The 16,457-nt window shown below is 35.7% G+C and overlaps 1 long non-coding RNA gene across 1 annotated transcript; it reads right to left on the bottom strand.

The window, feature by feature from the left end:
* Positions 1-1,938: 1,938 nt before the first annotated feature.
* On the bottom strand, positions 1,939-14,466 carry LOC149412429 (uncharacterized). Its single transcript, XR_016304567.1, has 5 exons — positions 14,321-14,466; positions 12,445-12,618; positions 9,495-9,647; positions 7,270-7,422; positions 1,939-4,767 (listed from the first exon to the last, which is right to left on the bottom strand). It is a non-coding gene; the product is annotated as an uncharacterized LOC149412429 (long non-coding RNA).
* Positions 14,467-16,457: the final 1,991 nt, after the last annotated feature.

The raw sequence follows: 16,457 nt of genomic DNA, 5'->3' as shown, positions 1-16,457 counted from the left end.
TGTCCAGTTGGCAATTAATGCATCGAGTAGGAGGTTGTTTTGACAAAAGGGATTTGATAATGTTCATTGGGTTGACCAAACACCTTTATAAGTGTTTACAAACTGGAAAATCACATAAAGATATGTAATATTATTTTACAATTACTAAACAAACATTATTTAGCAAATCAAATCAACATTTGAAACAAAAACTGTTATTAAAGTAAAAAATAAATTAATACTTTGCTAAGAACACATGAACTTTTTTTTTTTTTTTTATAGTCGGAGGCGGTTTACTTACGTTCCCCGCGAGCACTTAGGCCATAGGCCCATTGTACTATCTCCCATTTTACCTCATTCCCTTGCCAGTAACCCGGTCCCTTTTATGAAGTTCACCAGGGCTGTCATTGGATATGTGGCGATGTCTTCTGGTTCCACACTGTGTCTTCCCAGGTATCTGAGCCTTATTCCCAGCAGAGCGGGACATTGGCACCATATGTGAATTGGAGTCTCTTCCTCCTCTTCACATTTCCTACAGATGTTGGTGTTTTCCACTCCCAACAGTTGCATGTGTCTCCTGAGATGGCAGTGTCCCGTTAATAGTCCTACCAGTTCCCTCAGTGAGTTTCTGTCCATATCGAGTAGTTGCCTGGTTCGGTTAGGGTCCGGTCCGTTTATGAGTACTTTAGATTGCCTCATTCCAGGTGCCTTCTTCCATTCCTTCCAGTGTTGGGATTTGACCCACCTCTTGATATGTAGTTTGGTGTGGCAAGCTGCTACTCCTACGGCCGGCTCAGATCCCACAAGTGGTGCTTTTGCCCCTTTCCTTGCTAGTTCGTCAGCCCGCTCGTTGCCCTCAATACCTTTATGTCCTGGTACCCAGAGCAGGGTTACTTTATTGATGGTCGCCAGTTCTATTAGGATAGTCCTGCATTCCATCACCAGTCTGGAGTCGCATCGGTTACTTTCCAGTGCCATTAAGGCCGCCTGGCTATCCGAAGATATGTTTATGTTCTTATTTCTGTACCCGATACTCATATTCTCCTGTGCGCAGGCTAAGATGGCTTTCATCTCAGCTTGAAACACAGTGCAGTGCATTCCTAGAGGTATACTGAGTTCCCTCTTAGATCCCTGTAGACAGACCCCGGCCCCTGTTCCTTCCTCCATCTTGGACCCGTCTGTGAACCAGATTAGTTCCTGTTTGGAGTTTGGACCTGGGACCGAGTCCCATTCCTCCCTTGTGGGGTACGTCACTTTAAACAGCTGTCCGAAGAAGTATTCGGCTTGCTTGCCGTCCTGCTTCATCCCAGCCGTCGGACTAATTGCCCTCAGTCTTATTCCTATCTCCGTGTGACTGTTTCTGGGCAACTCTCCTCTCCATTGGCCATTGCAATGTAACCTGTAGGCTGCCGCCATCGCCGCCCCCTCTATTTCTATGTTTAGTGGGGGTAGGTTCAGCAGCACTCCCATGGCTCGTATTGGAGTGGTTCTCATGGCTCCTGTGATGCTTCTGCATGCAAGTCCCTGTATGTGATTGAGTGTGACCATCACTGTTTTCAGTGTTGTTCTCCTCCACCAGACCAGGGCTGCGTGCATGATCTTTGGTTTTACAACGGCTGTGTAAAGCCATTGCATCATTTTAGGTTTGAGACCCCACATTCTGCCGCAGATTCGCCTAGTTGCCCATATCAGAGCACAGGCCTTTCTGCCTACAGTTTCCACCTGGTTTTTCCAGCTCAGTTTAGCATCTATGATGACTCCGAGGTACTTAACCGTGTTAGAGGGTTCTAATTCCTTTCCATAGAAGGTTGGATTGCTCCATCCTTCTAGTTGACACATGAACTGCTGTGAGCCAATTTTTTGCTATCGGAATGACAAATAAAAGAGTTGTTATTGACAAGTTTTTTTATTTTCCAACTTTCTTAATGATAAATAAACATTATTGAAAAAAAAAACCCTCAAAAATATACAAATTTCTCTTACAATTTTTTTTGCAGAACGTTCATCATAGTGAACAACATCCAATTTAGGGCTAATTTAAAAAAATGTTGAGATGTGAACAATAATATGTCCCTTAAAAAAAGTAATGGAATAGTTAAATAAAAGTTTTTTTGTGTCATTATGTTTGTACTCTTTAAAGAAACAATAAATAGTAAAAAAGTTTATGGTTTTTGAAATAATCCAAAAATTCCATTCCGTGATTCTAATATTTATATTTCTGGTTGTCTTACCTATGTAGAATGATGGACAATCATTGCAACATAGTTGGCAAATGCCTGAGTGGCTCAATTTATGATCTTTATCTTTAGTGTTTTTTAATAATTTACCTAAGGTGTTATCAGTATAGAACGCGGGTTTAATGTGGGAAGGTAAATTTTTTGCACTAACTAAAGAAAAATTGGATATATATAAGAACCTACGCCATTGAAAGGGATTTAGATATATTTCCAGTAAACCGCTGTTATTGCCGGAATTCCCGCAATTACCCGTCCCCCTTTGTTAACCTCCCACTCAAACACCTAAATTATATTTTTTGTGTATCTGTCAATATTTTGTATCATAGGTTAGTTTTAATATTCTCCTGACGAAGGAAGGGTGCTTCCGGTAGAGTGCAATTAAAATTAAAGTGGTCTAAAACAAATTTATATATTTTATTGTAAATTATGACGAGCCACAAAGTAAATGCTTATTACAAATATGTAATGATTTATTTATTTACGTCCTAGTAGGCTTTTAAATTAATTAAATTAATATTACAGTTGTGTAGCAATAGTTCATTTTTATTTATTTTTTTGTTTAAAAAGAAAGACAAACATTCCCGGGTTACGAATAACCTGACAATATTTGAAAATCTCCTACTACCACCACAGTAAGCCCTCGTGGGAGACCACCTTTCAAAATTGAACATTGCTTGAAATGGCTTAGTTATGTTTAGTGACTAGATCCGAAAAAAGCCCCGTTTACTAGATACAGACAAATTACAAAATATAATTAAAACATAAAAATAAAACAAGGAATTATTCTTATTTATATTGTGCTACCACAATAATATGAGCATTTGCTTGGTTTGGGGTATATTAAAAATAAATAAATAAATAAAGTTACATCCCGTTAATGAATGTTGCGCATATTTAGATTAACAAAGTGGTTTACACTAAATTAATCATTTAGTCTGGTGAGGTGTTCAGGACAACGAAATGCAATCCTTTTTAACAAATATGATGAATCAAAAAGACTGCTTACAATTTTGCATTAGAATAAGCATTGTGTATTAGAATTACAGAACTGATGTACTATAAGTGTATATAAAAGCAGTTCTGTAATTCTGTTTTTTTCATATGTGATAATCGTATTGTAATCTAAATTTCTAATCCCATAATTTTATTTACTTTTGGAAGAATATTATCTAAAAATATTTAGGCATTCTGTATTGTTTATATATACATAAAAATCAACAAATTGTATAGATAGCCTCTTTTTATTGGGAGCTAATTGAGGTTTTTTCTGTTTTGATTTATTTTTGCATATTTACGTTTCCTTAGATTTCCCTCACATCTCATAATTATGAATGATTTCTAGTTTGTTCAGGTTTCGTACATAAACCAAGTTGTGTGAGCAATCTGTCTACCCTCTGCGCAATCTCAGCCGGAATATGGGAAGGTATTGTACAAACGAGAGTGGCAGAGGTAGACAGTTGCGATGTAAGGTGATATGTAAAAAAAAAAAATAGTTTAAAATAGGAGATGCACATCTAGGTGCCTCTGCTAGTTTATAGTACGCCATTAGTGAAATTACAAGTTTTGGCATTCATTGCATCAACCAATGGTTGTTTTTTTTTGTGAATTAGCATGTGACGCCTTAAATATTCCTTTCGTGAACATTTATAGATACATTCAGAACAGGAAAATGGTTTTTCTCCAGTATGGGTAAGCATGTGTAGTTTTAAAGACTTCTTGTGAGAACATGAGTGGCTGCAGTAGGAACAGAAATAAGATTTTTCCCCAGTATGGGCAAGCATGTGACTTTTTAAATCTCCACTTCTAGAACATGAATAGCTGCAGTAGGAACATGAAAAAGGTTTTTTACCGGTATGTTTATGCATGTGAAGTTTTAAAGATCCCTTTCGAGAACAAGTATAGTTGCAATTGGAACATGAATAAGGTTTTTCTCCAGTATGAATAAGCAAGTGACTTTTTAAATCTCCCCTTTGAGAACACGAGTAGCTACAATAAGAGCATGAAAAGGGTTTTTCTCCAGAATGGGTAAGTTTGTGAAGTTTTAAAGTTCCAGCTTGATAACATGAATAGCTGCAGTAGGAACATGTATAAAGTTTATCTGTAGAATGGGTAACCATGTGACGTTTTAAATTTCCCTTTTGCGTACATGAATACCTGCAGGAGGAACATGTATAAGGTTTATCTCCAGAATGGGTGAGCATGTGAACATTTAAATGTCCCCTTCGAGAAGATGAATAGCTGCAGTAGGAGCATAAATAAGGTTTTTCTCCAGTATGGGTAAACATGTGATCTTTAAGATGTCCCTTTTGAAAACATAAATAGCCGCAAAGGGAGCATGAAAAACTTTTTTTTCTAGAATGGCTGAGCATGTGAAATTTTAAATTTTCTTTTAAAGAGCATGAATAGTTGCAGTGGGTACAACAAAATCTTTTTCCTCCAGATTTGTGGCTCAAGTGCAGTGGTAATGCTTGCTTGCATGCGCAGGAGTAGTTACAACTTGAACATGAATAAGGTTTTTTTTCAGGATGCATCACCAGGTCCGTTATTGAGTCTGAAAAAAATAACTTTTAAAATGCATATTTTATAAATTATAAAGTAAATTCAATCATGTTATTATTAAGTTCTGAAAAAATTTTAGTTTTCATTATCGAGATCTTTTGGCATTCAATGCCACTATCAAACTTGCAAAACTCAATAATAACAAATAATTATAAGCAATAATTAGTCGCCTGAAATATCAATGCAAATTGAAAATATCTCCTGTGTACTGGACGGGAGTCCGCACAAACTGTAGATTTGGGCGTCGGTTCCAAACCGTGTCTTCAACCGATGGGAATGCTCCTTTACGGCCGATGATGATGATAGTGGTATAAATTATGAGCAATCTGCCTCCCGCACCCGGTGCTCGGTGATTGTTGGGCACTGGGTGTGCTTTCGTCTCTGCTCGCTTCTGGCGTTGGCGGTTTTCCTGAGTAGGGCCGGCTGGTCTTGATGAGGTAACGCCAGAAGGTTTGGAGCAGAAGACTTGGCGAGGTGAGGCAGTTGATGGGCAGGAGTCACTTGTTGATAATAAAATGCTTGTTTTTGGTGGTAAAGATGAACTGATTTTTTATTTTTTATGTGGCTGCTTATATGCAATAAGCTTGACTCGCACCCGACATTGGGCTGTGAGTCAAAAAGTGGTGGGGGATTCTATCCGCGCCAGTAATGCGTTTATATGCCCCGGCAAAATGTCGCATATTCATTTTGCTGGTGGTATGGTCGAAGGCAGACGTTTAAATTTGCAAGTATGTAAAGATTTTACAGGCTCGCCTGAGTAACAATTACATAGTAGTTATAAGAATGTGTATCTTCACAACTAGATTTTTAGTTTGCCAAGATACAACAGAAAATAAGAAAAGTTTGTAAATAAAAGTGTAAAAATGATCTCGAAGCAATCAAATTTGTAAATATTATTATTATTATTATTAATCTTAAGTTAGCTCACATCTTCGTGTGTGCTAATAGTTTTATAAACATATAAACATGTACATTGTTTGGCAAACATAATCTTTCTATAAATATTTCAATAAAGTCACAAAAAAAGAAACATTAATAATTGAGATAGACATATTTTCTTAATTCATTTTTTAACTTATTAATATTTTCTATCACAGCAATTTCCTTCGGGATTTTGTTATAGAGTTGAACGGCCTGGTACATCAGAGATTTTTGGGTGCTTGTTTTTTTTCTTGTTGGCAATCTAATTTGCTTAGAATTTCTCGTCCCGTGTCCGTGTATCTCGTTATTGTAATTTATTTTTCTTTTCAGTTCCTTAGACATCATCCCTATGTTAATTTTATGTATAAAAATAAGTACATTCAAATACACAGTTTGCTTCACCGTCAAAATATTCAGCTCCTTTAACATGTCTCTTATCCGTGCTATGGTTATGTTAGTATTTTTCTCAGGTCCCCCGTAATATAGCGCTCAGAAAGAGAAAAGATTCACTATGCTACGAGGTTCCTGGATTTTTGTACAGGCAAAAAAGGTAAAATTAATTGTAAAAAAATGGTTATACAAATATGTTAAAAACAGCATTTTTAATATCTCCTCAGTGGTAGCACATAGCAAATAGTGTTTATTTAACTACCGCCGAGGAGATATATTAGTACAAGTAAAATATAGACATTTGCAACATTTAATAAATTGATATTTCCTAGTAAATTGTACATAGTAAAACATTGAACATCGTTCCGCTCAGCAGAGATAGACGCGCGATGCGGTATCGATGCCGTTCGGAGTCAAAGTTTTCAGGCCGTTTTGGCCGAAAACGGGACAAAATGAACAGTGGCGGGGAGTGATGATTTCGCCAGTGGCGTGGGGTAGGCACATTTTATAAATGTAAAACATATTTCTATGAAATTAAATAATGTGGCCAACAACGTCCGTTACATCCTGAGTAAAAATAAATGCCGCCAACGGGAATTGAACCCGTGCCTTCTGATGTCCGGTCAGGTGCTCTGAAACCACTGAGCTATGTCGGCATATTTCCAACCTGCCAAATGATTCAATATGTACTAGTACCTCAATCAACAATTACTGCTTAATATAATTTTTCAAACCAAAAACCAACCAACAACCAACTTTATTTTTGTAGGAAAGGCTTTGTTAGTGCTAAATTTCTCTGACTAGACGACGTTGAGACATAAAAATATTTCACCAATAAATGAAGATAAAATCCAACCTGAACCAATAAAAGTCGGTTTTTTACAGGTGGAAAAAATAACATAAGCAGTAATTGTTGATTAAGATACTAGTACATATTGAATCATTTGGCGGGTTGGAAATAAGCCGACATAGCTCAGTGGTTTCAGAGCACTTGACCGGACATCAGAAGGTACGGGTTCAATTCCCGTTGGCGGCATTTATTTTTACTCGGGAGATATTTTCAATTTGTATGGATATTTCAGGTGAGTAATTATTGCTTATAATAATTTGTTACCCTTTGTGCTAAGCATAATAACCTTGTATTATAAACATTAGTTTATCATTAAAAAATGATATATTTTACCTGCTGCTTGGGCAATACTTTGGGAGTTCTCTGAGCATTCCTTTTTAACATCAGGCAGGTCTATGTCAATTTCCGTATAAGGAATTCCGCCTCCACCTTCTTCTAGAGGTCCTGGCTCTGCCTTGATGGGAACAGTCTCCACATTAATGCTAGCTGAAATAACAACAATTCATTTAATTTTATTTGGTTTTACACCCAGCTGGACTTTTGCATGGATTTTAAAAACGGAATATATCTAGTGAGCTTAATAGGTATGCAAGACAAGCCGAGTATTACATCAAAAATTACTGTTGTTGGTGGTATATAAATGATTATTTGAATTTAGAGTTGGATTATATTACGTTGTTTAACCAAGCTCCTGTTGAATAGTTACTTGCTTGTTAGCCTCAGCGGGTACAAATTTCCACTGTAGACCGCCCATAAGTTTTTTTTAACTTTTAGAAAATTCAATTAAAATAATACTGAAAGTTGTATGAAAACTAATTTTGTGTCAGGGTGTTTGTAAGAAAATAGCTTTTTAGCGTCGGTCAGTTTATTTATCTTACATACAGGGTTCACAGCTTATAGTAAAAAACAATGATCACTTAACGTTCTCAATAGCACTTAAACACAGCGTGATAGCCACAACAGAGGACCCGGGGGTCTCTTAGTTGGGTGGAGATTCTCCCGACAAGTTATGTCCCCGAGGGAGCTGTTACTTGAATTCCCAAGGAGGACCCGGAGGGTTCTCTCGACTTGGTACTGGGGAGTGTTTAACTGGGCAATGACCACTTGGATTCTGTTGCTTAGTTAACTAGGAGACTGGATACTCTGCCTCCATACAGGCTTGCACGGTGTTATATACCCTTTGGGCAGGGCAGTACCGGCCGCTGGCGGAGGGGTGGGGGTAGCTCGGCCAATGGGGTGTCTTCCTGTACGGGGAATGGGCTGTGAGTGGCCGAGCGAGACGGCGCTATGCGTGTGAGGGAGAAAGTATTCGGATCCGTGCGTCGGTCGAAATACAGCGAGCTACAATTTTAATTTTAATATAAGTAGACAGAAACGAACGTGGCTGAATCTTGATGTATCTACGTATATGTAGTAGGAAATATGCACCATTTTATAATCTATATGAATTTTTAGAATAAAAAATGTGAAATCATTTTTTTTTGTGTTAAAAAATGTGTAATTGTGGAAATACGAACTGTTGCCGGCATAATGGTCCTGAAAACATTCCTCCAATCTTCTTAATGAAATGTTTATCAGTCTTGAATTATCCTCTTAATAACCTTTCTGGCCACTTTGTTCGCTTTTGGGAACAATTCAAATGGTCTCACAGAAATGGTTGTGTCTCCCTTACTGATGGTGAAAAACATGATCTAAAGGGTTTTAGAAAGAGAAAACACCACGCTATATATTCAAATCTAGTAGTTAATCACAGAGAAGAATTAAAATGTGCACCTTTATGAAACCAAAGGTTCCGAAAAAATGGAAAACTAGTTTTCAGTCTCCAATCTTAAAGAAAAGTAATAAATCTGATATCTCTAACTATAGACCTATATGTACATATACAGTCGTCCATCCTGAAATTATTTGAATCTGCTCTGCTCTCTACACTCTCGCCTCGATCGACAACAGTTCCATGGCAAAAAGATCAACTCTTACTAACCTGATGATTAATCGGAATATTTATTCGATACTATGTACAAGAGTCTTCAAACTGACCGAGATTTATTAAAATAGTAAATTAAAAATAACAATGATTAATAACAGGAACTCCAATTTAAGATCTCAACTTTACTTTTTTTATTGGACTTAATAAACTTATCATTTGGGCCACAGTAAGCGACTTAGGTATCTTTTCAAAATAGCAAATGGCAGATTGAACGTCATGGACGAGCCTTATTACTTTGGGTGTACCTACGCGTAACACACAACTGACTGCTCTGAATTTATTTGTTTTTGAATTTTTATTTGCAATATTTTTGGAAAAATACATAACGTACAAAAAAAATATACCGTTGAATTAAAAAAAGGGAAGTAAAATATATATATATGTGTACACAAATTATTATTTTTTTAAACTTATATGGCACAAATCTTAAGATTAAAAAATAATAAAAGATTATTATAAAGTTTTGGTCCTTTATAAAACACGCTGTTTTGGGTGCAATTCCTTTAGTTTTAATTAATAACCATATATAAATAATTCTTCACGAATTCAGACAAATAAAATTATATTTTACCTGCTGACTGGGTAATACTTTGGGAGTTCTCTGACCATTCCTTTTTAACACTCGGCAGGTCTATGTTAATTTCCGTATAAGGAATTCCGCCTCCACCTTCTTCTAGAGATTCTGGTTCTGCCTTGATGGAAATAGCCTCCACATTAATGTTACCTGGAATAATGAAACAACAATTCATTGATGGGTAATAGAAAGAAGTAAAATATATATGTATACAAATCACTTAAGTTTTGTTTTTGGGAAACCTAAAAATCTTTGCTCTTTCTCGTGGGGTAGTTGGAAATATTTTTATTTATTTTTTATTTTTTTTCGTGGTTATATTTATTGAATTGAATATAATCACATTTAATACGATATAAGATATGGGTAGTCCCACAAAGCTGTGACAATCAGCTTGTCTGTAGGTTCTACCATTTAATGTTATAACATAATACACATTAGCTCAATTTTAAATATTAATACCAAATATAAGGTTTAGGATAGATAAACGTTTTGTTCATTTACTAACCACTTTTTTGTCAGTTTAGGGCAGGGTTCCTCATTATTTTTTAAGCTAAAGTTTTCGTTAAATTTGTTATAAATCACAGGGATCAAATAGTCAAGTGTTCTGCTACCATACTTATTTGATATTAGTGGAATTTTTAGGCCTTTTTTTTCAGTAAATCTTGTTTTGTGACTATGCACCAATGACTTTTTGGACGCATTTTCTCCCGCATTATCCATAATTATAATAAACCAGAGAAGTATAATAATGGTACATATTATTAGTTTGGAGATAATTAAAAAGCTTGTAGATCATTACATCACATATTATATGTTGTTTAGTTATCATCATATTTAAATTTTGTAACATAATTTTAACTCTAGTAAAAATATTTAATTCGATCATCCTCAACCTGTAGTTTATCATTTTGGGCTTTGTTACATAAGAATAAAACGCTAGGAATGTTACTAATTAGATTCTTAAACGTCCATTCAACTTTGGTGTGGTAAAGCTGGCCTCGAGCCTGGTTTAAGACCATTTTAACCAAACAAACGCCATTAAGTCGTGCTTTTCACTGTTCTGACCTTACGCGCCGTGTAATATTTACACCACATTTGTTCAGCAATAAATTGAATGAGGAGTTACAATAGAATTGTATACAAGGCGCGTTGTTCTGAGATATGATTTATTTCTGATCCTTTTCAAGAATCCAACTTTTTAGTTATGTATTTGTCAAATTTTAATTTATCATCTAATATTACACCCAAATATTTTATACTGCTTACCCTTTCCATATTAATGCTATCAATTTTGGTATTGTCTCCTCATTTCCACCTTTGCTAATTTTTAACCATTTGTTTTATACAGTTATCTTGTGGTCATTAGGCCGCACCGAAAGTGATCAAGGACCGCACCAAAAAGTGCCACCCCTGTGTTAGATAATCAACAAACCAATACTTTCTTTATCATTAATTCCATTATTTCTTAAGTTTTTATTTATATTAAGTCTAACAATACTGCAATAATTTTACTGTTTTTATATCAAAAATTTTATATTTGTGTATTACATAGTTAATAGCGGTTTCACAAGAAAAATTATTTCTAAAACCAGATTGTTGTCAAACTAACAACTGCTTGGCCTCAATATATTCAGTTAATTGCTCCTTCACAATGTATTCGAGTATTCATTCATATTTGGGTTAACAATTTATCAGTTTAAAGTTGTCAAATTTAAACTGATAAATTTGACAACTTTAAGCTCGGTCCAGACATGTTCTTTTGTCCGTACCGTACCTCCGTTTCGTACCAGCGTCGCGATCAAGAACGCTAGTTTGGACGCCCGTTCGGTACGGTACGGTGGTACGGCATCTCGATACGGATAGAGGTACGCTCCGATCCATCGCGAGTCGGTTTTTCGGCCCGTTCAAAGGCGATACGGTACGGGTCTGCGCCAGTCTGGACGTGTTCGCGGCGTCTTACATCTTTCTCTGTTTTTGAACAATTCTAACTCCCACCAACGTCGCCTTTTTTGTTTTTTTTTCGTTATATTATTGTGAATAACAATGAAGGACGCGCAAGCAATCGTCAAATTCTCAAACACTTCCGCAGTCGACGACATGGTGGGAGGAAATGGACACGCGATGATCGCAGTGACGTTACGGAGATACGGGCTCTTGATCGCGACGCGGATACGAAACGGAGGTACGGTACGGACAAAAGATGATGCGTCCAGAGTTTTTGGATCGCGACGCTGGTACGAAACGGAGGTACGGTACGGACAAAAGAACATGTCTGGACCCAGCTTTAAATTTATCATTTTATTTAATTAAAATCAAATTTAATAATATAATTATTAAGTTCTGTAAGTATTTTTTGGTTTTTGTTATTGTTGCAGGTGTTTCGGCTGTCAAGGCCATTTTGAAACTGTCATTTTTAAAAGTCAGTTTGAAAATGGCCTTGAGCGCCCTTGAGGTGCTTTTGCACAAAAACGGCGCTATATAAATCATCCAAATATTATTATTATTAAAGCCGAAACAGCTGTAACAATAACAAAAACCAAAAAATACTTGCAGAACTTACTAATTATATTATTAAATTTGATTTTAAGTACATTTAAAACAAAAAAATGGAGTTCTATGAATTAAACACAAAAACAATAAAAAATAAAAATAAATTAATTTATCAGTTTAAAGTTGTCAAATTTCTTTGGGTTATTAATTTTCAGACAAAAAGTTATTATAGTTGTCTTCCAAGTTTTGGTAAATACTCGAGGCGTGAATAAATAAATAATTTTTTTTAAATTAATTTTTAATGTTTTCTTAGTTCGACAATTTCCTGTAAAGTAATAATTTAAGGGTAAAATCAAAAGTACCGATGAATGACAACAGGGGAAGTAGAAAACAAGTAGCTCTTGTGACTTCATGCATTTGAAACACCCTTGTGATACATATACGCAATGAAACTTACTAGTTGGCGGAACACTCTTAGCATACTGCAAACATTCCTTCTTCACATCCGGGAGGTCGATTTTCATGTCCGTAAATAGCATTTCATCTGTGCCTTCTTCCTGGGACTCTGGTTCCATCTTGATGGAAACACTCTCTGGTTTGGGAAGGTTCATGGCACTGCTGTTTTAACGTCCTGTTGTATAATGGTAATTGGTCTCAGCTCAGTAAAATAAAATAGTAACAAAACATTAAATAGTTAGGTCAATTTGAGTGTTAATAACGGAGTCTCAAACAGATCACAGATAAACGAAATTAACTGTTTGCGGTTATAGCGCCCTTTATATTATCGACACACTGTAACGTGTGCAATAAACGAGCGCTTTTACCAATGAAATGATAGAAATTATTGTAATTATAAGTCTTTTGCCATAATAAGTAAAGAACTGTCAATTTGATGTTAGTGTAGTTTTGCGTGGGTCGAAACAGTGGTCTCATTTATTATTTACTTAGAACAAATTAATAATGTAAATAAAACCTTAAATAAACAATAACGGTTTATTACATAAATATGAATTTAAGGGTCAAAAATTAAACACACTTGTTGACGTCTATTATTGAGTGTAAATGCAAGACAAAAGATGTTGTAATAATATTTATTAAAAATAATCAGGTTAACTCTTTCGCGCAGATTAATTGAACTCACTAGGTTCGCTTGGTTGTGACAAATGACAGTGGCCGTAAATCAACAGCAAACATACTCATGTACTCTCGTCAGTCATGCGTTAACCTGGTTGATGTTGGGTAATTCAGTATCTGTATCGTGAATTCTGTAAAAACTAATCAATCAAGTGTTAAGCGATATATTATTAGAACCCATACCCACGCTCGTTCATGCCCAATGGTTTTACTTTCGTTCGAACATGTCTCAACTTGTGTACCATCTTATTAAATGCTTTTTAGTTTGATGCAAAAAAGATTCTAGGTCTGTAATTCTTGCTCGATGTTTGACAGAAATTCAGTCCAGTATGTCTCAACATGTAGACAAAGCATGTTAGTCACCCATCTTGATTCCCATTAGCTTGTTGTCCTTTTCATTGGAGAAAAAGCAATGGATTTTGTTAAACTTTTATTTTTCCTATTTATTTATGAGTGTAGTTTCCATTTCTAGAATGATAATAATATTTGGAATATTTATGTAAGAAGGTTTTTTCATTTTAAATTCAATAATTTTATTGTAATATTTTTAGAGCAATGCAATAGGATGATTATTGTAATGTTTTATGCTTTAGAAAATGTATTTATTTTATACAGGAATTTGATATTTTTATATAACATTAATTATTATTATTACAAATAATAAATTAAATTACGCATTATGTATAATAATAACAATTTATAATAATTGTTATGAATATTTATATTTTTTACTTGTAAAAATTTGTTTATTTAAAAAACAGAATATCGTATAGTGTAAATTATTCTGTACGTTGAGATCATCATTTGTCGTCATCCATGGCTCAAGACCTATGATTTGAACCGACTGAGCGGCATCTCGTGTCGAGCTGTGAGCACAACGACGAGCATAGTTCCAAGTCAACATTCTAGATAAAGCCAAACCACCGAACATGAACGAGCAAGCTTTACAATGTACTACATAGCTTTGCAATAAACAAGTATCATAATTAAGGAGATCAAGCCACTAGTACACGTTGGGGCCAACCCGCCAACATATCGGCGCGGGCGCCAAGATCCTTTGATGTGTTCACGAAAACAGACAATTATCGGGTTGGCCGGCCAACGCGTGCATAATGTATGTACATGTTGGGCCAAATTGTACTAGTAGCTTTAGGTGTTGATTTGTCAACATAGAAATAATCTACTTATTATGTACGTACAAGGCGAAGGGCAGTGGTAAATCCAAAAATATTAAAGAAACGTCACTAGAAAAATATTAGCGCTTGATTTCTTAAAAACGTTGCTATAAAAATGTGACGATAATTGAAATAATCTCCAGTAGTATACATTTAACATAATTGTTGTAATATCCTTTAGAAATGCGGGGTAACAATTACTGAGCGGCAAGAGAAGAGAATGTAGGAAAACAAGGAAAAGTTGATGCCGCATGCCGTAAATTCTAATGACATATCCATATATCCATAGACAACAGCCAATTAAAGAAAATAATCACAAAAGAAGCACCGGACAGTTCTTATTTAGCCCGTCGACCCACGGGTAAGTAAGCAATCGACATAAACCGAATGCTGCATTTTGAATGGGTTTTAGGGCATTTTGATTGTCTCGATTGCTTGCCGACCCGTGGGACAACGGGCTTAATCTGAATTCTGAATACTGCACACAAAAATCCGGAGCCAGTAGAACTAGGGGTTCCATGACAACTCATAATATGGGAACTAACCACATGAATTTTCCTGAACAAACTTATAGAGTAAGTTTGGTCAGGAAATAAGAATAGTATTATATTTATTAGATATTCATTCAAACAATACGAATATATTTGAAAATGTAAGTCTTCTGGAAATATTTCTTAGTGATTCCAAAATCTCAAAATAGGGAAAACAGCGCGGTTTTGATGTTAGATTATCAGTTTTCCGTTAAAAAAATAACTTTACTTTATATAATTACACATCATAGATAGAAAACCATAATTTATAAAACAATTTACTTATTTCTAGGCTTTAACTCCAAGAATAATTACAATATTGACCACAACTGGCTAAAACACTTCTCTGAGGTAAGAAGCCAATACAAAAAAACTATATTTATAATACGTGATTAGGATGGCAACATTTCGTCTTACTCTCGGCAACATTGGCAATATCTGTCAACACAACAACTTCTGCCATCAGTGTCTATGGTTGTCCGCAACTCGACACTTGACGACTCGATTCGGTTTATTTATGTGCTCGACCATCGACTCTCGACTACATAACATACGTGTACGTAAACTATAACTGTACACATAGCTCACTACTTACTACATATACATGTACACTTAAGTACACAGTTATCAATATCAGTGCTGAAGTTTACAGTGTGAAGGTGAAGGGTGCCAGAAAACGCTGAGTTATAACGACCCTCGCGAGTGACTTCATCTTACCGTGTACTACAGTGTGCATTACTCTAACCTCTCAGCGTTTGCATCAATGTGTATTTTGTGTCCTGCTGTGTATCACGCAGGGAAGTGTATTGTCTGTCATGTCTAAAAGGAGCATCGCATACATCAAGCCCGAGGAACCTAACTTCTTGAAGCGAATGAAGGCTGAGATTGGCTACAAAGAGGATACTTCCATTGAACTTAAGGTAAGATTGTATTTTTTTGAATCGATACTAAATTCGTTTTACCTGCTTTGCGATGTTTACGTTTTTGAAGGTTAAGTTTATTGCGGAGAAGAGTAACGAATGAATTGTATATTTTTAACCTTTTTTGTTTAGAGATTGTAAATACATTGATTTGCTGTTGGTCCATTGTTTTGCAGTTATTATATTTTGACTTGTTACGCATGTTATGAGCTTTTTAAGTATGTTTATAACCTCTCGCGTGTCTCTGTTTTCCGGTGTCAATGCTTCCATGCATCTCCCATGGCTGTAACGGAGAGTTTTTCTACTGATGTAGCGCATTTTTAGAACCAAGCACACAGATTAAAGCGGATTAGAGAATGTATCCTCATCGCTGTACTAGTTGGCTGATGTGCATCCTGATGAAGCGTCTCTTGACCATTGTAGAGTGCTGTTTCTGGAAGCTTTAGGCCCCAAAATTTAGGGTTCCACGACTAAAAAATTAAATTAACCTAACCTATCCTGCTATAACACCTTTCACAAGTGTTCTGTTTGGCCCGGTTACCAATTTTAGTTTCCTGGGCATTCCATCCATCACTCATCCTGCTGTCATTTGTTATTTTAGCTCTGTTTTTGTTTTTGTTTTTTTAATTTTAACGATTTTAGTTGGACGGAAATGATAATGTATTAGGTAAAATCACATTCAATGGGCGAAAGCCAAAATAACTAATAATA

The sequence above is a fragment of the Hesperophylax consimilis genome, chromosome 23 (assembly GCF_061612785.1).
Source record: "Hesperophylax consimilis isolate HC1 chromosome 23, BYU_Hcon_1.0, whole genome shotgun sequence".
Lineage (NCBI taxonomy): Eukaryota > Metazoa > Arthropoda > Insecta > Trichoptera > Limnephilidae > Hesperophylax > Hesperophylax consimilis.
This window is presented reverse-complemented; position numbering and strand designations above follow the sequence as displayed.